Genomic DNA, 21603 nt, shown 5'->3' with positions numbered 1-21603 from the left:
CTTGTGCTTCTTCTGTTCTTGATTTTTCTCATGGTAGAAAAAGAAAAGAGTATTAACCGGGAGACGAAAGCAACAAATAGGTGAGGTGGCTCACTCAATATTTTATACTGTGGGAGAAACGCAGAATGTCTTAAGAGGAGAATTTAAGATCTTTAAAGAAGATATAAGTGAGTACACAGACACACTGGAGGAAGTGCCTGGGATATGCAGGGTTGTGTATGCGTCAGTTTAGTCTAAACACCTTCTCTCTGTCTCTGAATGGAAGATAACACAGTAGATACTGTTAAGTTGTGATTTTATTTTTCATCTCAAGATCTCCCTGCGCATCTTGTACATCTGGAGGGCCACAGGCTCCCTACCACTGACCTAAAAGAGAGAGGTCCTGCCTCAAACCAGGAACCAATTCCTTCCCTTTGTAGAGTACCTTTCCTCAGAACAGGAACAAATGCTTTCCTTGTGGAAGACATTGTGTTAGCGCCCTGGGCACAAGGGCCCCATTCACACAGTGCATGTTGCTTAGTCGTGTCCGACTCTTCATGACCCCATGGACCCGAGCACGCCAGGCACTCCTGTCTTCCACTGCCTCCCGCAGTTGGGTCAAACTCATGCTGGTAGCTTCGAGAACACTGTCCCACCATCTCATCCTCCGTCGTCCCCTTCTCCTTGTGCCCTCCATCTTTCCCAACATCAGAGTCTTTTCCAGGGAGTCTTCTCTTCTCCTGAGGTGGCCAAAGTCTTGGAGCCTCAGCTTCAGGATCTGTCCTTCCAGTGAGCACTCAGGGCTGATTTCCTTCAGAATGGAGAGGTTTGATCTTCTTGCAGTCCATGGGACTCTCAAGAGTCTCCTCCAGCACCAGAATTCAAAAGCATCCATTCTTCGGCGATCAGCCTTCTTTATGGCCCAGCTCTCACTTCCCCTTCACGGATCAATGCCTTGCCATGGTGAAGGGGCTTGAATAACTGAGAGAAGCTATGAGCTATGCCGTGCAGGGCCACCCAAGATGGACAGATCATAGTGGAGAGTTTTGACCAAATGTGATCCACCTGGAGCAGGAACCGGCAAGACACTCCAGTATCCCTGCCAAGAAAACTCCATGGACAAAGACAACAGGCACACAGTGCATATAAAACATTATTGCACCACTTGAAACAACAAGGCTTCCCCCAAAGAATCCTGGGAACCTTAGTTTGTTCTGGGTGCTAAGAATTGTTAGGAGAACCCCTATTACTTGGGGATGGGGGAACAGTTGCAGTAACAACTTTATTGTCGCTCATCCTTATTCCAAAAGACCAGGTGGGAACCTTTTGAAAAGTAGTTAAGGCAACAACTCTGAATGAATTTCCTTATTCCAGTTAAACTGAAAAGTTGCCACATTGTTCTCAAAGAGGAAGATATTAATTTTGATAGCCATTAAATCAAAATCTGAATCAATATAATCCATTACAGTGGTACCTCGGGTTACATACGCTTCAGGTTACATACGCTTCAGGTTACAGACTCCTCTAACCCAGAAATATTACCTTGGGTTAAGAACTTTGCTTCAGGATGAGAACAGAAATCATGGTCCGGCGGCACAGCGGCAGCGGGAGGCTCCATTAGCTAAAGTGATGCTTCAGGTTAAGAACAGTTTCAGGTTAAGAACGGACCTCCGGAACGAATTAAGTACTTAACCCGAAGTACCACTGTACAAGAATTAGCACATCAGAGATGCTGAATTATTATTTAGGGTTTTTTCCTCAATGAACAGCAACAATGCTTTCAACTAAAAGAGTATCATTTCTTAAAATAATGCAGCAAGTATTCAGCTATGTAAATAGGATAAAAAATTAATTGTGTAATTCTGTTCATGTCTGCTCAGAAGCAGTGTTTTTTTCCCTAAAAGTTTAGGGGGTACTCTCATTTTGACTCAAGAAAATCACCATTTTATATTTCAAATTGGGAAAACAAAATACAGTAAATGGACAAAAGTACGAAGATTCACAAAATGTTTAGGAGTATGTGTATCCCTGCGTACCACCAGAAAAAGCACTGCTCAGACGTAAGCCTCATTGAATTAAATGGAACTTTCTTCCAACTTATTCAAAGGGAACATTAGCAAAGAAATAGTCCCACCCATTTTCCTGGGAGTAAACCCTGTGGGAAATTGTGGGATTTGACTTCTGAGCCAAGGGCATAGCTGTCAACTTTTGCCTTTTCTTGCGAGGAATCTTATTCGGAATAAGGGAATTTCCCTTTAAAAAAAGGGAAACGTTGACAGCTATGCCCAAGGGCGTTTGGAAACCAGACTGCAAGACTGTAATCTGACAGGCTAACAATTCCGGTTGCACCGCTGAAATCAGTATGTCTTTCTGTTGAGTAACCACCAGGCGTCCTCCCTTAGAAGATTTTTAAAAACCCATGATTCAAGCCTAAACTCCACAGCCAGATTTTGCTCCCCTTAGGAGAACTTGCTTGTTTTATTCTGCATGGATTGCGGAAATGCTGGTGCTTTGTACACGGCAGTGGGTCTTTTGGACGAGAACGCAATTCCTGTGCACCTTTTACTCAGAAGCAAGCCCATCAGCGCTCCTTGCCTCCTTCGTAAACGGGGCTTGGCAGCTGAGGTAGCCCCACAACCCAAAACACCTGTTCTATAAGCGCAGGGTTCCTCCAAGGATCGCAACGGGGTCAAGCGCACGTGAAGCGCCTGGAAGACGCGTAATGATGCAGAAACAAGCCCCGTTGCAATCTAGGGGCTTGGGTTGCTGCAGCATCCAACAGGAGGGTCTTACTCGAGAGTAAGTCCCGTTGGTGTCATTGGAGGCTGATGCAGAAATCATAGGCAGTAACACAGCCATTCCACTAAATCATTTCCAGCTGCCGACGCAGAGCAGAGCCAAGCGGCTCTCCCTTTCCTTCCTGATTTTGCCCCCTTCTTCATTCGCTACACCTGTGCAGGTGATAGGAGGAACGCGATTGGAGGAGAGGTGAGGGCGGGGTCGGAGTCCTCTGACGTCCCAACGCTCCGTGTTTGCTATAAAAGGCTGTGCAGGGAGCAGAGTTCTCCATTTGCTTTGTGCGGGGGAGGCTAGAGGGAGGGAGGATGTGTGGAATTGCGTTTGCTAGGTAACAAAATAGCTTGGTGGTCTAAGGCTTCTGAAAAGTAGAGAGGGATTAATTCAGCAAGGGACTCGTTTTGCAGCCTCTCTTTAACATAGAAGTTTCTGCTCTAGCCTTTGAGGTGGTTTTTTTTTCTTTGATAAACTTGTTTGAAAACACTTTTTGAAGGACTGCAGATAATTTTTTTTAAAGCTTTAAAAAAACTGGGAGTGGGAAGCTCGAGCTTGAAATTTCCTATCAAAAAACATTAAGGGGTATTCCTTTAATAGAGGTAGCTACTTTAAAAGTGAGTTTTTACTTGAAATAAATCTCTAGGCGGTTTACAATATTGCAAAAACATCCCTGAAAATGGGGGGGGAGGCACAGTTTAAAACAAAGCTTTTTAATTAGCTAACCAGAAAGGAAGCTTTAAAAGCTGGAACTTGGTTTTCCTCACCAAGAATCAACAGCAGTGCACCCAGCAAAGAGGTGCAATTTACAGAGGAAAGATTGTGCTCTTCTAGAACTAGGGAAAAAATTGATGTGCCTATAAGGTTATAGCTGATGGGTCAAAGGACCTTTCCAGCTGTGGTATATATGCAAGATAATAGGCTGTGAAGTTTGGCTCTCTTACACAAGAGTCAGAAAGTTTGCTGTCTGGAAGGGGCTGAAATCTGAAGAATGGCAACTTCAATTGCAGAGTTTCTGAGACCCACTGGGCTTGCCTGAAAGAGCTGAAAGTTACTGAGGTCTACCAGTTCCCAAACAAAATGGCAATAGACGGAGGTGGGGTTTGGCATAACCAGCTGGAAATCGCGAGTTCATACTGACTCTAATCCAACTTCAGAAATAGCCATAGTGTTTAATAATAATAATAAATTTTTATTTATATCCCGCCCTCCCCAGCCAAAGCCGGGCTCAGGGCGGCTAACAACAATAAAATAATACAACATTCTAAAATCATTTCATTATAAAATTAATTCAAATCAAATTAATGGCAACCATTGGGCTAGAGTTCTGTGAAGATTGCCAAAGGATGGAGTCAGGCTGTGCCTTGGCCAAAGGCCAAGCGGAACAGCCCTGTCAAGTCCCGCAGGGCCCTAGTCTCTTGTGGCAGAGCGGGGGACCCCTAAAATCCCAGGCGCTGAAGCCTGAGAACAAGGAGACTCGGTGGGCACCTTTGCGCCCCCCGGTACCGTGAAAGAGCCTTTTTAAAGGCTACGGATCGACATCGGGAGTGAGCGCGGTGCTGAGAGTCGCTACCCAGCCTGCGAAGTGAAGCCGCGTCGCCATAAGCGGAGAGCGCCGACTTCTTCCTGAAAAGAAAATTTGGACTGAATCCCCGTGAGTAAGAGCTGAAATATAACCGGGACCTTTTAATTTTCAAAAATTGGGCTAAAAACGGGGGAGAGCTAAACAAAGGAAGTCTGCCTCCCCCCGACTGCATGAAAGTGAAAGCAACGGAGCTTTAAACCTGCATCCGTTTAAACCTGCTACTTGACTAGCTTAACCGGACATTTAGACCCTTTGATCTCCCCTCTAGCTAGCAGGGCAGAGGGGAGGTGAATTTGAACAACAACTGCATGATTTGTTAGAAGTAAAAAAAACCTCTGCTGTCTCATCTATCTGAAAATGAAACGGTCTGCCTTTGTACCATACTGAACTGACTTTTCCCTGTGAAGTGATACTTTGATACAAAGTTTCCACAGTGCCTGGCTACTGTACAATACAAGAAGAAGTAGCATAAATTGGGCAACTGTGGCAATCTAAAGCAACAAGTTTTTAGTAATACTGACTTTGACTGACTTTGACTGTGTTAACTTCCCTTTTTACATTCTGGACAGACTCCTTTGTTTTTATACTTGGAAACTTTGTTCTATGGCCATTTTGATTTGCTCCCTCTAGAGGACAAAGTGAGGCCCGGCACGGCCTAAGACAGTGGAATTTTCCAAGGGAGAATAAATCTCGTGGGAACTGACCTTGACATGAGTGGCGCACAAGAGGAGATAGTCACAAGAGCCAAAACCAAGCAACAACAACAACAGCTGCAGCAGTTACAGGCAAAGAAAAGAGGCTCAATCTCAGGCGCAACAGTTGGATCAACAGGAACAACAGGACAAGACAAAGGAGCAGCCGTTTCCATGGAAGCTGTGACAGATGCTTTGCTCAAGATAAATCAAACTCTGGAGTCTCTGACAAAACAGACTTCAGAGAATACACTAAAACTAACAGAAATTTCAGCAAGACTAAACCAGAATACAGAATCCATAAATAAATTGGTGGAGGAAAACGCCACTACGCGTCAAATTGCCGAAGACGCCAAAGCTACTGCGGGAGAGACACAGGAGAAGTTAGAGCCGATCGCCAAGAAGGTCTATGAGCATGATGCAACTTTGGCCTTGTGGGAGTTACAGAGGAAAGAGAGGAATTTAAAAATAAGACTGATTCCGGAGAATGAAGGAGACAACCTTGTGGAATACTTGACAAGGGAGTTTGTGGACTGTTGGGACCTCCAGGAAGACGAATTCAAAATCACGACTGCCTTTAGATTGGGCAAAAAGCAAAACAGAAAGACCCCGAGAGACTGTTTGATCACACTCAGATCCAAGGAGGAAAGAGACAAAATATTGGGACTACACTTTGAAAAGGCCTTGCAAATTGGAAACTCAGCTGTACAGATCTTCAAAGACATCCCAAAATATATTCTGGATTTAAGAAACTTTTATAAGGATTTAGCCCTTCTACTAAAGAAAAATTCTATCCGCTTCAGGTGGGAATTCCCACAAGGGCTGTCATTTGACTACAAGGCAAACAAGGTGAAAATAAAGACAATTCAAGATAAAGACAAATTTTTGGCAAGATACCAGGAGGATCTACAGAAGGGGACTGTGGACGTACTTGCAGAACAGAGGAGAGCGTTGGACATCCTGAATCTCTCGTTTGGACAAAAACCACCACCATCAGAAGAAGAGCAACAACTGGGAGCTGTTGGAGGAGCCTCAGAAAAATAGCAAGATGGCTCTGCAATTCCTCAGTTGGAATTGTAATGGGCTCAATGGGCCTTTGAAGAGAAGACAAGTATTTCATGTATTAAATAGAGAACAACTGGACTTGATATGCTTACAAGAAACTCATATAACTAGAGCCCACAGGAGATTACTTACAAACAAAAGGCTAGGACAAGAATTTATCTCATCAGACAAAGTTAAGAAGAGAGGAGTGGTAATATATGTGAAAGAGAAATGGGCTCCAAAAATGATATTCAAAGATGAACAAGGGAGATATCTGGCTGTGGAGATACAAGTACAAGGAGAAAAATTTCTAGTTGTTGGAATTTACGCACCAAATGAAGGCAAATCCGACTTCTTCAAGAGACTTCATGAAACGTTGATGGATTATTTGGATTACAATATGATAATCATGGGAGACATGAATGGCGTGGTCTCCACCAATATGGACAAGGCACAAAGACTAACAGTCACCAAAGAAGGGAGACTCCCTAAGACTTTTTTTGAAATGACTGAAAACATGGACTTGATAGACATTTGGAGAACAAGGAACCCTCTGGAAAGAGAGGGAACCTTTTTCTCCCAAGCAATGATGACCTGGACCAGAATCGATCAAATCTGGGTTACTAGTGGAATGGCTCCAAAGATTAAGAAAGTGGAAATCTGCCCAAAAACTTGCTCCGACCATAACGCCGTGAAGATGGAGATGAAGCTCACAATAACTGGTCAATTTAGATGGAGAATGAATGACACCCTCTTTCATGATAAGGAGATCCTCGCGAAGGCCCAAAAGACTCTAAAAGACTATTTTGAAATAAATTTGAGGACCGACGTGGAGAAAAGAGTGATCTGGGATGCAAGTAAAGCGGTTATGAGAGGATTTTTGATTCAACAAAATTCAATAAAGAGGAAAAAACAAAATGAGAAAAAAGAGAAGATTTTGGAAATGATAAAGGAAGGAGAGAGGAAATTAAGAACAAAACCAAAGTCTCAAGACATTCTAAGAGAGATCAAGTTATATCAAACACAATACATGGAATTGATGAACCAAGAGATTGAATGGAAGATAAAGCAAATGAAGCAAAAGACCTTTGAATCAGCAAATAAATGTGGTAAACTTTTGGCATGGCAACTGAAGAAAAGGCAGAAACTAAATACAGTTACAAGCCTTGAGGTGGATGGAAAGAACATATCTAAGCCCAATGAAATTAGAAATTGCTTTTTAAGTTACTTCAAAAAACTCTACACTCAAGGCCCGCAAAATGAAGAAGATATAGACAAATTCCTTGGAAAATATGGATTACAAAACATCTCTCATCAAAGTAAGATGGATTTGAACCAGAGAATCTCAGAACAAGAGATAGAGGCTGCCATTCAGAATATGCAACTGGGCAAATCTCCGGGACCAGATGGACTGACTTCCAGATACTACAAATCGCTGAAGGAATGGTTGACTCAACCACTAAGAGAAGTTTGTAATGAGATCCTTGAGGGAAAAAGGGCGCCTGAATCGTGGAAAGAGGCATATATTTCACTCATACCAAAGTCAGAGACTGAAAAGACCCAACTCAAGAACTACCGCCCAATATCACTCCTTAATGTGGATTACAAAATTTTTGCAGACATTTTGGCAAAAAGATTTAAAAGAGTTTTGATGGAGAAGATTCATAAGGACCAAGCAGGCTTTCTCCCTAAAAGACACCTGGCAGACAATGTAAGGAATGTAATAGACATTTTGGAAAAGCTAGAGGTGAATATAAACACTAAGGCAGTATTGATCTTTGTGGATGCGGAGAAAGCCTTTGACAATATTTCTTGGAGTTTTATGAAGAAGAATCTTCATGGGATGGGGGTAGGCCGGGGTTTTGAGAATGGTATGGCTGCAATATATTCTGAACAAAAAGCTAAACTGATTGTAAACAATGTTGTGACTGAGGAACTTAAGATAGAGAAAGGAACACGACAGGGGTGCCCGATTTCCCCATTACTTTTTATTTCAGTTCTGGAGGTGTTGCTGAACATGATAAGAAATGACCAGCAGGTTAAAGGTGTGCAGGTCGGAGCTAAACATTATAAGTTAAGAGCGTTCGCAGATGACCTAGTATTGACTTTGCAAGAGCCAAACACTAGTACGAAAAAGGTATTAGAAATAATACAACAGTTTGGCCAGGTAGCTGGATTTAAGTTGAACAAGCAAAAAACCAAAGTTTTAGGGAAAAACCTAACAGATATGGAAAAGGAGAAATTTCAAGAGGAAACAGGTTTGACTGTGGTCAAGAAGGTCAAATACCTAGGGGTTTACTTAACATCTAAGAATCAGAATTTGTATAAGGACAACTATGAAAAATGTTGGTCAGAAATCAAAAAAGATTTAGAAATATGGTCAAATTTGAAACTGTCAATGTTAGGCCGAATTGCAGTAATTAAAATGAATGTACTGCCTAGAATGTTATTTCTGTTTCAGACCTTGCAGATTATTGATAAGATGGAATGTCTTAAGAGGTGGCACAAAGACATTTCGAAATTTGTCTGGCAGGGCAAAAAGCCCCGAATTAAATTTAAAATATTGACAGATGCTAAAGAAAGAGGGGGTTTTGCCCTGCCGGACCTAAAACTGTACTATGAGGCAGCAGCTTTTTGCTGGCTCAAAGAATGGATGCTCCTCGAGAACACGGACATCTTGGATCTGGAAGGTTTCAATAATGCTTTTGGTTGGCATGCATATCTTTGGTATGATAAAGTTAACAGTGCCTTTAAAAATCACATTGTCAGAAAAGCATTGTTTAATGTTTGGATAAGATATAAAGATCTATTGGAAAACAAAACCCCTAGATGGGTGTCACCAGTGGAGGCTAAAGCAGTGAAGAAACTCAATATGGAGGTCGGATGGCCGAAGTATCGGGAAATTTTAGAACAGGATGGAGATAAGTTCAAACTACAAAGTCAGGAGAAATTGAAGCATAAAGTAGAAAATTGGTTCCAATATCGCCAAATAATGGAATTTTTTAAACAGGACAGGAAAGTCGGTTTCCAGGTGGAAAAATCAAAATTAGAAACCGAACTGTTAGAACCCAATACTAAGAATTTATCTAGAATGTACAGCTTGTTGTTGAAATGGAACACACAGGATGAAACAGTTAAATCGGCTATGATTAAGTGGGCTCAGGATGTTGGACATAACATTATGTCAGCTGACTGGGAATGGTTATGGAACACCGGTATAAAATTTACGGCATGTAATGCCTTAAAGGAAAACATTATGAAAATGGTATACAGGTGGTACATGACCCCAGTCAAGCTAGCAAAAATCTATCATTTGCCCGATAACAAATGTTGGAAGTGTAAAGAGACTGAAGGTACCTTTTATCACCTTTGGTGGACATGCCCGAAGATTAAGGCCTTCTGGGAAATGATCTATAATGAAATGAAAAAGGTACTTAAATGTACCTTTCCTAAAAAACCAGAGGCCTTTCTCTTGGGCATTGTCGGCCAACTGGTGACAAAGAAAGATAGAGCTTTTTTCATGTATGCCACAACAGCAGCAAGAATACTCATCGCAAAGTATTGGAAGACACAAGATTTACCCACTTTGGAAGAATGGCAGATGAAAGTGATGGACTATATGACACTGGCCGAGATGACAGGCAGAATCCGTGACCAACGAAAAGAGACGGTGGAAGAAGAATGGAGAAAATTTAAAAGCTATCTTAAGGAATACTATAAACTTAATGAATGCTAAAATGTCGTGGTTTTCAGAAACAAAGGGGTACAGGGATATAAGGTTAGACTATAAAAGAGGACTAAGATGATAGAGATTGGAAAGTAACAATTGGGAGTTGCTAGTTGAACTATGGACATTGGGATGCAGAGAGGGGGGGTATGGGGAAGTCCAAGAAAAGAGGTTTATGAAAGTATGTTTGAAACTATACGTGTATGTTTGTCATTTTTAGTGTTTGTCTGTTTTTCTTAAAAATTTTGTAAAACCAATAAAAATTTTATAAAAAAAAAAAAGTTTAGGGGGTACTCTCATTTTGACTCAAGAAAATCACCATTTTATATTTCAAATTGGGAAAACAAAATACAGTAAATGGACAAAAGTACGAAGATTCACAAAATGTTTAGGAGTATGTGTATCCCTGCGTACCACCAGAAAAAGCACTGCTCAGACGTAAGCCTCATTGAATTAAATGGAACTTTCTTCCAACTTATTCAAAGGGAACATTAGCAAAGAAATAGTCCCACCCATTTTCCTGGGAGTAAACCCTGTGGGAAATTGTGGGATTTGACTTCTGAGCCAAGGGCATAGCTGTCAACTTTTGCCTTTTCTTGCGAGGAATCTTATTCGGAATAAGGGAATTTCCCTTTAAAAAAAGGGAAACGTTGACAGCTATGCCCAAGGGCGTTTGGAAACCAGACTGCAAGACTGTAATCTGACAGGCTAACAATTCCGGTTGCACCGCTGAAATCAGTATGTCTTTCTGTTGAGTAACCACCAGGCGTCCTCCCTTAGAAGATTTTTAAAAACCCATGATTCAAGCCTAAACTCCACAGCCAGATTTTGCTCCCCTTAGGAGAACTTGCTTGTTTTATTCTGCATGGATTGCGGAAATGCTGGTGCTTTGTACACGGCAGTGGGTCTTTTGGACGAGAACGCAATTCCTGTGCACCTTTTACTCAGAAGCAAGCCCATCAGCGCTCCTTGCCTCCTTCGTAAACGGGGCTTGGCAGCTGAGGTAGCCCCACAACCCAAAACACCTGTTCTATAAGCGCAGGGTTCCTCCAAGGATCGCAACGGGGTCAAGCGCACGTGAAGCGCCTGGAAGACGCGTAATGATGCAGAAACAAGCCCCGTTGCAATCTAGGGGCTTGGGTTGCTGCAGCATCCAACAGGAGGGTCTTACTCGAGAGTAAGTCCCGTTGGTGTCATTGGAGGCTGATGCAGAAATCATAGGCAGTAACACAGCCATTCCACTAAATCATTTCCAGCTGCCGACGCAGAGCAGAGCCAAGCGGCTCTCCCTTTCCTTCCTGATTTTGCCCCCTTCTTCATTCGCTACACCTGTGCAGGTGATAGGAGGAACGCGATTGGAGGAGAGGTGAGGGCGGGGTCGGAGTCCTCTGACGTCCCAACGCTCCGTGTTTGCTATAAAAGGCTGTGCAGGGAGCAGAGTTCTCCATTTGCTTTGTGCGGGGGAGGCTAGAGGGAGGGAGGATGTGTGGAATTGCGTTTGCTAGGTAACAAAATAGCTTGGTGGTCTAAGGCTTCTGAAAAGTAGAGAGGGATTAATTCAGCAAGGGACTCGTTTTGCAGCCTCTCTTTAACATAGAAGTTTCTGCTCTAGCCTTTGAGGTGGTTTTTTTTTCTTTGATAAACTTGTTTGAAAACACTTTTTGAAGGACTGCAGATAATTTTTTTTAAAGCTTTAAAAAAACTGGGAGTGGGAAGCTCGAGCTTGAAATTTCCTATCAAAAAACATTAAGGGGTATTCCTTTAATAGAGGTAGCTACTTTAAAAGTGAGTTTTTACTTGAAATAAATCTCTAGGCGGTTTACAATATTGCAAAAACATCCCTGAAAATGGGGGGGGAGGCACAGTTTAAAACAAAGCTTTTTAATTAGCTAACCAGAAAGGAAGCTTTAAAAGCTGGAACTGAAAGCAGTTTTCGTTTTCCTCACCAAGAATCAACAGCAGTGCACCCAGCAAAGAGGTGCAATTTACAGAGGAAAGATTGTGCTCTTCTAGAACTAGGGAAAAAATTGATGTGCCTATAAGGTTATAGCTGATGGGTCAAAGGACCTTTCCAGCTGTGGTATATATGCAAGATAATAGGCTGTGAAGTTTGGCTCTCTTACACAAGAGTCAGAAAGTTTGCTGTCTGGAAGGGGCTGAAATCTGAAGAATGGCAACTTCAATTGCAGAGTTTCTGAGACCCACTGGGCTTGCCTGAAAGAGCTGAAAGTTACTGAGGTCTACCAGTTCCCAAACAAAATGGCAATAGACGGAGGTGGGGTTTGGCATAACCAGCTGGAAATCGCGAGTTCATACTGACTCTAATCCAACTTCAGAAATAGCCATAGTGTTTAATAATAATAATAAATTTTTATTTATATCCCGCCCTCCCCAGCCAAAGCCGGGCTCAGGGCGGCTAACAACAATAAAATAATACAACATTCTAAAATCATTTCATTATAAAATTAATTCAAATCAAATTAATGGCAACCATTGGGCTAGAGTTCTGTGAAGATTGCCAAAGGATGGAGTCAGGCTGTGCCTTGGCCAAAGGCCAAGCGGAACAGCCCTGTCAAGTCCCGCAGGGCCCTAGTCTCTTGTGGCAGAGCGTTCCACCAGATTGGAGCCACAGCCGAAAAAGCCCTGGCTCTGGTGGAGGCCAGCCTAACCTCTCTGTGGCCTGGGACCTTCAGAATGTTTTTATTTGCAGACAGTAGGTTCCTCTGTGGGACATACCAGGAGAGGCGGTCCCGTAGGTATTGAGTTCCATATATCAGCTTGTTCTCTTAGACATTTGCTCTGGGGCACTGGGTATTGAGAGTTTCCCCATTTTAGGCAGTTTGCTGACCCAGAGGCTCCTGAGTGGAGAAGGCTTTTTCTTTTACTGCCGCCACCTCATTTGCAGCCAACAAGCCTTGTAAACATTTCGTAACAATTTTATAACTACTAACATGATTGAAAAATGCAATACATTTGAAGCAATGCAATTTAAAAACCACACAATTACAATGCTGGACAGTATGTGTTATTGCTCCAGGTCTCCAGAAAGTCAAGGAACAGAGGGGAAAGTTGTTGCATATGGCCATCCATATAACATCACATATGATTGCCATAATACATGGCAGTGTATTAGAAGTTACCATCAGTGCTGGTTTTTTTTGGGGGGGGGGTACGCAGGGGTACGCATACCCCTAAACATTTTCTGAATCTTCATACTTTTGTCCATTTACTGTATTTTACCAGATTTGAACTATGAAATAGTGAATATCTTTGAGTAAAAATGAGTGCCCCTAAACATTTTTAAAGAAAAAAACATACTGGCTACCATCCACACACTTTGGCTGCGCAGATACTGTTGGTGTTTTGCAACTTTGACCTGCTGCAGGACCTTAGCCAGACCTTAGCAGAGCATACGCAGAGTTCCTCAAAAGCAATCAGTTGCAGGCAGGATGGACGAACCAGTAACTTGTTACTTGTAGGTGTGTTTATTATTTACAGCTGACTTCAAGTTACTATGTACAAGAACAGATACACAGATCTTAACTAACTCTCTCTTACACCAAACAACTCTTAGACTCCGCACTGACCAAACCACTAACACATTCCAGTCAGTAGGTCATAAATCATTACGCCTGTGTGAGACCTTGACCAATGGTAGAGCTGTTTCCAGGCCTCTATATCTCCAGGCAGAAATCCTCCTTTCTGCGCAGTCATTGTTGGCTGTCGGCCAACTCTTAATTAGCTCTGTGTGAAGCCGCACAGAATTTCACGTAGTCAAAAACCCAACACCCCCTCACAGCTCACACAGTGCAATTAACTTCTGAGCTCATACAAAGTATTTCACCCAACTTTGTTCTGCAAACCCAAGCATTCACACATTTGCTTGTTTCTTACAAACGACGACGGTTTCATCAAGATGTCAGCAACATTTTGAGCACTCTGAACATATTCACATGCAATGACATTTCTCTGTACATTACACAAAACATTTTGGTATTTTACCGCCACATGTTTGGATTTAGACTTAAACTGTTCAGTTTTACTGAGTGTAATACAAGCTTGATTGTCAACATATACCTGAATTGGAGAATTGCATTGTATGCCCGAATCTCTCAGCAACTGCTTGTAATACACTAATTCACTGCAGAACTCACTTAATGCTGAAAATTCAGCTTCAGTGGATGACACACTGACTATACTTTGGTTCCTGGACTTCCATCCAATTAGTGACCCACCAAAAAAACCACTAGCCCTGTATGGTGTAGTGGTTAAGAGCGGTAGTCTCGTAATCTGGGGAACCGGGTTCGCATCTCTGCTCCTCCACCTGCAGCTGCTGGGTGACCTTGGGCTAGTCACACTTTTCTGAAGTCTCTCAGCCCCACTCACCTCACAGAGTGTTTGTTGTGGGGGAGGAAGGGAAAGGAGAATGTGAGCCACTTTGAGACTCCTTACAGGGAGTGAAAGGCGGGATATCAAATCCAAACTCTTCTTCTTCTTCTAATTGATTTTCAGTCAGGTAAATTTGCCTAGTTGCTATCTGAGTAGCACGCAAGTATTTCATCACCTGCTGAGCTTAACTTTAAAATACTACCAGCAGTATGCTTCAGATACCTCAGAACACGTTTTACTGCCTTCCAGGCGCTCACAGTAGGTTTAGACACTTGCCTGCTCAAAATCCCTACTGCGTAGCTGATATCAGGCCTACACCACTGCGATATGTATAGCAGACTCCTAATAGCTGATTGATATAAATCAGGTCTCTCAAACACTCTGCTTTCATCAGCTTGCAAAGACTTAACAAAACCTAGATCCACAGGAGTATTTGCCCCTCTGCAGTCCTGCATTCCGTATGCTGTTAGCAGTTGTTTGATTTTCTTTTCCTGGCTAAGCAACAAACTGCCATCATCTGCCCAGCACGCTTCCAGACCCAGATAACTTTTTGCAGAACCAAGGTCTTTTACTTTGAACCTTTTGGCTAACTGCGTGGAAAACGCTTTGATTTGTTTACCTGTCTTAGAAAGATGGAGCAAATCATCTACAAAGACCAAACGGAACTCTTGTTTGTCATTAGCGCCACACACATACAGACAACTGTCTGCAACGCTGCATTGGAAACCTAGAGAAACCAAAGTCTCATCTAAACACTTGTTCCAATTTTTCGCAGATTGCTGTAAACCATACAGTGCCTTGTGTAGCTTGTACGCGTCGCCCGACCCAGACTCAAAACCAGGGGGTTCTGCTAAATAGGGTTCCTCATTCAAACTAGCATGTAAATAGGCTGTCTGGATGTCAAAATGGTTTACTTTCAGCTTGTGCTTTGCCGCAAGTGCCAGCAACAGACACAGACTTTCGCTTCTAGCTGTAGGAGTGAACACTTCGTCAAAATCAAGCCTGGACTCTGGGAAAAACCCTGAGCCACTAAGTGTGCCTTGTACTTAAAATTACCAGTGGCTAAAGGCTCGAGCTTGTAAACTCACCTGTACCCCACTATTTTATTTTTTTTAATAAGGATTTTCTCAAATTTTTTAGACAAACACAAAAACATAAACATACACATCAACACTACACACAAATAACACATATAATTTTAAAACCTTATTTTCTTAACCACTTTCCCGGACTTCCCCCACCTCTCCTTCTTGAATCCCAATACCAAAATTAAGCTCAGCAAGTTCTTTATACCCAACTTATCCCTTATTAATATTTTGCTTAATTCGTCTTAATTAGTCAATTTTAAACTTCTAAACCTCATTTTAATACTCGACATTAGCCCCTTTTTCTAAGGTCGACCCAAGTTCCCTTTCACGAAGTTCCCAATTATTAAAATAATTACAAGACAACCTATCAAGTAAAACATATAATTATACCCCTTTGGATTCCAAATCCTTCTCCCCTCCTCCCCCAGTTTCGATCCCCAGAAATTGTCCTTCAGTCTGTCGGCTCTCAGCCTGGATCTATCACGTCCGAGGCTCTTAAATCTCTCTCAGTCCCTTTCAGCTGGTTTTGTTGACAGTCCATTGTGTTGAACATCGGATCTGGGAGCATCTTTGACCCAATAGGGTCTGTATTTTTTCCAGCCAGACCACCATATTCGAAGAAAGAGTCCAGGTCTTGCTTCTTACTCTTTCTAAGTCCAAATGTCCCAAATGTTCCAAACATTCCAATTTTCGCCTTGATCAAATTTGTAATCCATAGGTCTTCTGGACTCCCCATAGGGAAAAGTCCCCAGTCCTCATTCTCCATTTCAAACCAAATTTTCGTCATCCAAACCTTGCTTTCCTTATATTCCAACTTAACAGGCCTCTGGCTGTCCTTTTTCACTTGTAGCGTCTCAGCTCCTCCTTCGCATTCTTCCAAAACAGCACATGTATCTTCCTTTCCAGCTGCAGATTTTTCTTGAGTCAAGTCCTTAACCGCTTCAGCAGATTTGTTTATTTTAAGATTCAAGGTTATAAGATTTGTAGCCATGACATCACTCTGCTCTTGCAGCTTTCCCAGGAAATCGAACACCCTGTCCAATTCTGCCTGTAATTTTCCATCTGTAGCCATTGTAATGTCTCAGAACCCCCTCTAGAGGGATTCTGGTTACAAAGTATTCTTTCTCCAACAATCAGGTTATTTTGTTCTTATTTCCTCTCTTTTTTCAAAAACTCACAGTCCAATGTAACAAAAATAACCGGCACAAGTAGCAACAAATAAAATTTCCTGACTTTGACAGCTCATTTGACAGCTGTCAAACTCTGTAAATATCTTCTGCAGGCTCTCTCACGGATCACTCCCGGTTCCGGGGTGGGGGGGTTACACTTCAACTCTAACGTTCAGTTCTAATCCTCCAGTAATAAATTATATATCCAAGTCGTGAAATTAAAATTTTTTATCCTGAAGAGAGGAAAACAGTCTCTCGACCTTAGTTATCTAATTCTTGCTTTAAGTTGTCTACAAGGGGGGGGGGGAGGCGGACTTCCTTTTGGCACCTCCCCCGGTCGTACCGAATTCAATTGAAAAAGATTTTTAATTCCAGTTTCCGTATTACTCACGGGTTGTTACTTTTTGTAGTCCAAATGATCAAGGAAAGAAGTCAGCGCTCTCCAGCCATGGCTTGCGGCTTCACTCCGTGGAAGAAGCGGTCTACTCACAGCACCACTCCGCTCTCCGCCACCCACTCCGAAGCCTTTAAAAAGGCTTCTTTGCAAGTCGGAGGGGGCGCAAATGGTGCCCGCCGAGTCTGTTTGATCTTTGCTTTTGATCTCCTCTCCGATCATACCTAAGAGGAACGCTTCAGGTTTTTTGGGGAAAGTGTATTTCAATATTTTCTTTAATTCATCATAAATTTGTCCCCAAAATCTTTTCACCTCATCACAAGTCCACCACATGTGGAAAAAATTACCTTCTATAGTTTTACATTTCCAGCATGTGCTATCCCCGGTCTTGTACATCTTCCCCAGTTTTGCCGGGGTGATGTACCAACGATACATCATTTTTTCAAAGTTTTCTCGGAGAGTAGCACAGGCCGTGAACTTCATACCACTCCTCCAAAGTTTCACCCATCTGTCATGTTCCAGGTTATACCCCAAGTCTCTAGACCATTTGACCATGACACCGTTCACCTTTTCATCCTTAGTTTCCCAGTCCAGCAATTGATTATACATTTTGGAAAGAAGTTTAGTATTGCTTTCTAGGATTTCCACCTGGTATCTGGACTTTTTTTCACTCATCCCTGTTTTTTTATGGTCATACCACAGCGCACTAATTTGGTGAAATTGTAACCAACCAACTAATTTGTCCTTTAACTCTTCATACGGTCTAATTTTCCACCCCCTTTCTGACTTAACTAAAAGATCTTCATATGTCCATCTTTCACCCTCTAGATTTAATTTTTTAGTTGTTAAAATATCAATTGGTGAAAGCCACCAGGGGGTATCTTTTTCAATGAGCTTTTTGTTCCTGTTCCAAACTTCAATTAACGGACCTCTAATAATATGGTTAGAGAACTCTTTATGAACTTTTCGCTTGTCATGCCACAAATAGGCATGCCAGCCAAATCTAATGTTAAACCCCTCCAAATCTAACAAATCTGTATTTTTCAAGATTGCCCAATCCTTTATCCAACAGAGGCAAGCGGCCTCGTAATATAGCCTTAAGTTCGGAACTGCAAAGCCCCCTCTTTCTCTTAGATCCGCGAGGAGTTTAAATTTAATTCTAGCTCTTTTCCCTTGCCATATAAATTTAGCTAATATTTTTTGCCACTTTTTAAAGCACGTCGTGCCTCTAATTACTGGGATGTTCTGGAACAAAAACAGTAATCTTGGGAGAATACTCATCTTGATCGTGGCCATCCTTCCTGTCCAGGATAATTTCAACCTATTCCAGATATCTAGGTCTTTCTTAATTTCTTTCCAGACCTTAGATTAGTTATCCTCTACTAAGTTTATGTTTTTCGTGGAGATCCATATTCCCAGGTATTTTACCCTTTTCACTACTTTAATACCTGTTTTTAACTCTAGCTGATTCTTACCATCTTCAGCCAGATTCTTTGTTAAGATTTTTGTTTTTTTTATTTAATTTAAACCCGGACAATTTACCAAATTCCTCTAACAACTCTAGGGCATTACTAGCACTTCCTATTGGGTCTTCTAATGTCAGCACCAAGTCATCGGCATAAGCCTTTAATTTATATTCTTTTTCTCCAATTCTTATACCTCTTATATTTGGTGTTTTCCTTATTTTATTTGTGATTATTTCCAAAACCATAATAAATAAAAGGGGAGACAGCGGACATCCCTGTCTTGTACCTTTCGCGATTGTAAAAAAACTGGAGAGGTTATTGTTAATTATCAGCTTAGCCCTTTGGTCTGAATATATTGCTTTAATACCTTCCAAAAAAGGGCCTTCTATTCCTGCTATTTTCATACACTGTATTAGAAACTTCCAAGAAACGTTATCAAAAGCCTTTTCGGCATCGATGAAAATTAACGCCGCCGGTATATCTATCCTAAGATCTAAATATTCAATAACATTTACTATATGCCGTATATTTTCTTTTAATTGCCTGTTGGGTAGGAATCCCACTTGATCTTTATGTATTGATTTTGTTAGGTGCTTCCTGAGTCTGTTCGCCAAGATATCTGCGAAGATTTTATAATCACAGTTAAGCAGCGATATCGGCCTATAATTTCTTATATCCATTTTTTCAGTGTCTACTTTTGGTATTAAGGTAATGTGAGCTTCTTTCCATGAGTCGGGGATCTTCCCTCCTTGCAAAATATCATTAATAACATCACTAAACACCGAGGCAAGATGTTCCCCCAAGATCTTATAATACTTTGAAGACAGTCCATCCGGACTTTCCCAGGTTTCATCCTCTTAATGGCTTCCTTAATCTCATCCGTTGTAATCCTCTTGTTTAATTGAGCTCTTTCTTTTTTTTTTGCCAGTAAATTTTTATTCAGAATTTGTCAGAGAAAAAAAAAAAAGAAATAAGACAAACAGATACAAAAATAAACAATTTAACATAAATTATTCATCCTATTTTCATGCTATACACAAGGTAGGCCTAAAATCATACAGAAAAAAACAGTATAAACATTTGGCTCTACTTAGCCTTTGACTTCCCTTCACCCTTTTGGTAAGTATCAAATATATCCCTAATTGCGTATTTAGTTTGTTAAAGTTTATGTTTATTAGCTGATAAAGTTATTCTAATACCGCCAGTTCCTCCTATATATCCGTTCCAATATATTTCCAAAATTTACTCCAATTTTTTTGAAATTTCTGGTCATCTTGGTCTCATAATCTGCCTGTTAATCTATCTAGCTCGGCATAGTTAATCATTTTGACCTGCCAGTCACTTACACTCGGTATAGTTTCTGTTTTCCAATTTTGTGCCAGCATAATTCTTGCAGCTGTGGTGGCGTAGAGAAATATTTTTTTATCTTCATTTTTTATTTCCTTACTCATAATTCCCAGCAAAAAGGCCTCAGGTCTTTTGGGAAAAGTATATTTAAGAATTTTTTTAAGTTCATTATAAATTGCTTCCCAAAAAACCTTCACCTTGTTGCATAGCCACCACATATGGTAGAGGTCTCCCTCCACTTCACCACATTTCCAGCATGTCTTATTTTCTAATCTATAAATTTTAGCCAATTTTGCCGGCGTAAGATACCATCTATAGAGCATTTTCCATACATTTTCTCTCAGACTCGTACAGGCCGTAAATTTAATATCTCTATTCCACAATTCCAACCACTTTTCAAACTCGATGTTATAGCCAAAGTCAATTGCCCATTTAATCATTGCCTCTTTGACTTCCTTGTCTTTTGTATGCCATTCCAGTAATATGTCATATAATTTAGACAATGTTTTGGTTTTACCTTCTATTATTTCTATATTAAATTTTGATTTCTTATCCTCAAAGCCCATTTTTCTTTTGTCTTGCTTTAGCATATCATTCACCTGATGATATTGTAACCAACCGGTGAATTGATCCTTTATTTCCTCATAAGGTTTCAGTTTAAGCCCTTGTTCTGATTTTCTTACCAAATCTTCATAGGTGGCTGTCTTCCCTTCCATGTTGGTTTTTTTAATTGTTAGGGCCTCTACCGGTGAAATCCACCATGGTGTTTTTCTTTCAAGAAGGTTCTTATTTCTTTCCCAGACCTGGTATATTGGTCCCCTGAAAATATGATTTAAGAAAGCCCTATGGACTTTCACCTTCTTGTACCAGAGGTATGCGTGCCACCCGTGCCAATTATTAAAACCTTCTAAGTCCAGTAGATCTCTATTCTCCAATTTTATCCAATCTTTTAGCCAAAGTAGGCACGCTGCTTCATAATATAAACTCAAATCTGGGAGAGCAAAGCCTCCTCTTTCCTTTTTATCAGTTAATATTTTCATTTTAATCCTTGGTCTTTTCCCCTGCCAAATGAATTTCATCAGGGTTCTCTGCCATTCTTTGCATTGTTTTAAACCTTTAATCACTGGAAGGGTTTGAAATAAGAACAACATCCTCGGCAAAACGTTCATTTTAACCATTGCTATCCTCCCTAAAAAGGAGAATTTCATCCTCCCCCATATTTCTAAATCTTTCTTTATTTTTCTCCATGTAACTTCATAATTATCTTTATATAAGTTTAGGTTTTTTGCCGTAATCCACACTCCCAGATATTTCACTTTTTTTACCACCATAATTTCCACTTTTTGTTCTAGATCTTTCGTTTCTTCCTTAGTTAGATTTTTAACCAGCATTTTTGTTTTATTCTTATTTACCTTAAAGCCCGCCACCTCTCCAAATTCCTCAATTTTTGGTAGTGCTTTTTTCACACTATCTTGTGGGTCCTCCAAGGTCAGAACAATATCGTCGGCAAAGGCTTTGATTTTGAATTCCTTCTTTCCTACTCTAATTCCTTTCACTTCTGTTGTCTCCCTCAATCTCTTATTAAGTACTTCCAAAATTGTGATAAATAATAGGGGGGACAGGGGGCAACCTTGTCTAGTCCCTTTGTGTATATTAAAGTATTCTGTTGTATTATTATTTATCACCAGCTTTGCTTTCTGTTCTTTGTATATTGAGCTCTTTCTTCGTCAGTTAAGTGCTCCTCTCTGCACTCTTCCAGGTATTTTCCTATTTCTGCATTATCTTCCTCTCCTTTTTCGTATAACTTTTCATAAAATTGGAGAAACTCTTTTTCTATTTCACCTGGGTCTTCTATTATTGTATCTTCCAACATTATTTTATTAATCACATTTTGCTTCTTCCTTTTTCTTAATTGCCACGCCAGTAGTCTCCC

The sequence above is a fragment of the Podarcis liolepis genome, assembly GCF_965112155.1.
Source record: "Podarcis liolepis genome assembly, chromosome: 7".
Lineage (NCBI taxonomy): Eukaryota > Metazoa > Chordata > Lepidosauria > Squamata > Lacertidae > Podarcis > Podarcis liolepis.
This window is presented reverse-complemented; position numbering follows the sequence as displayed.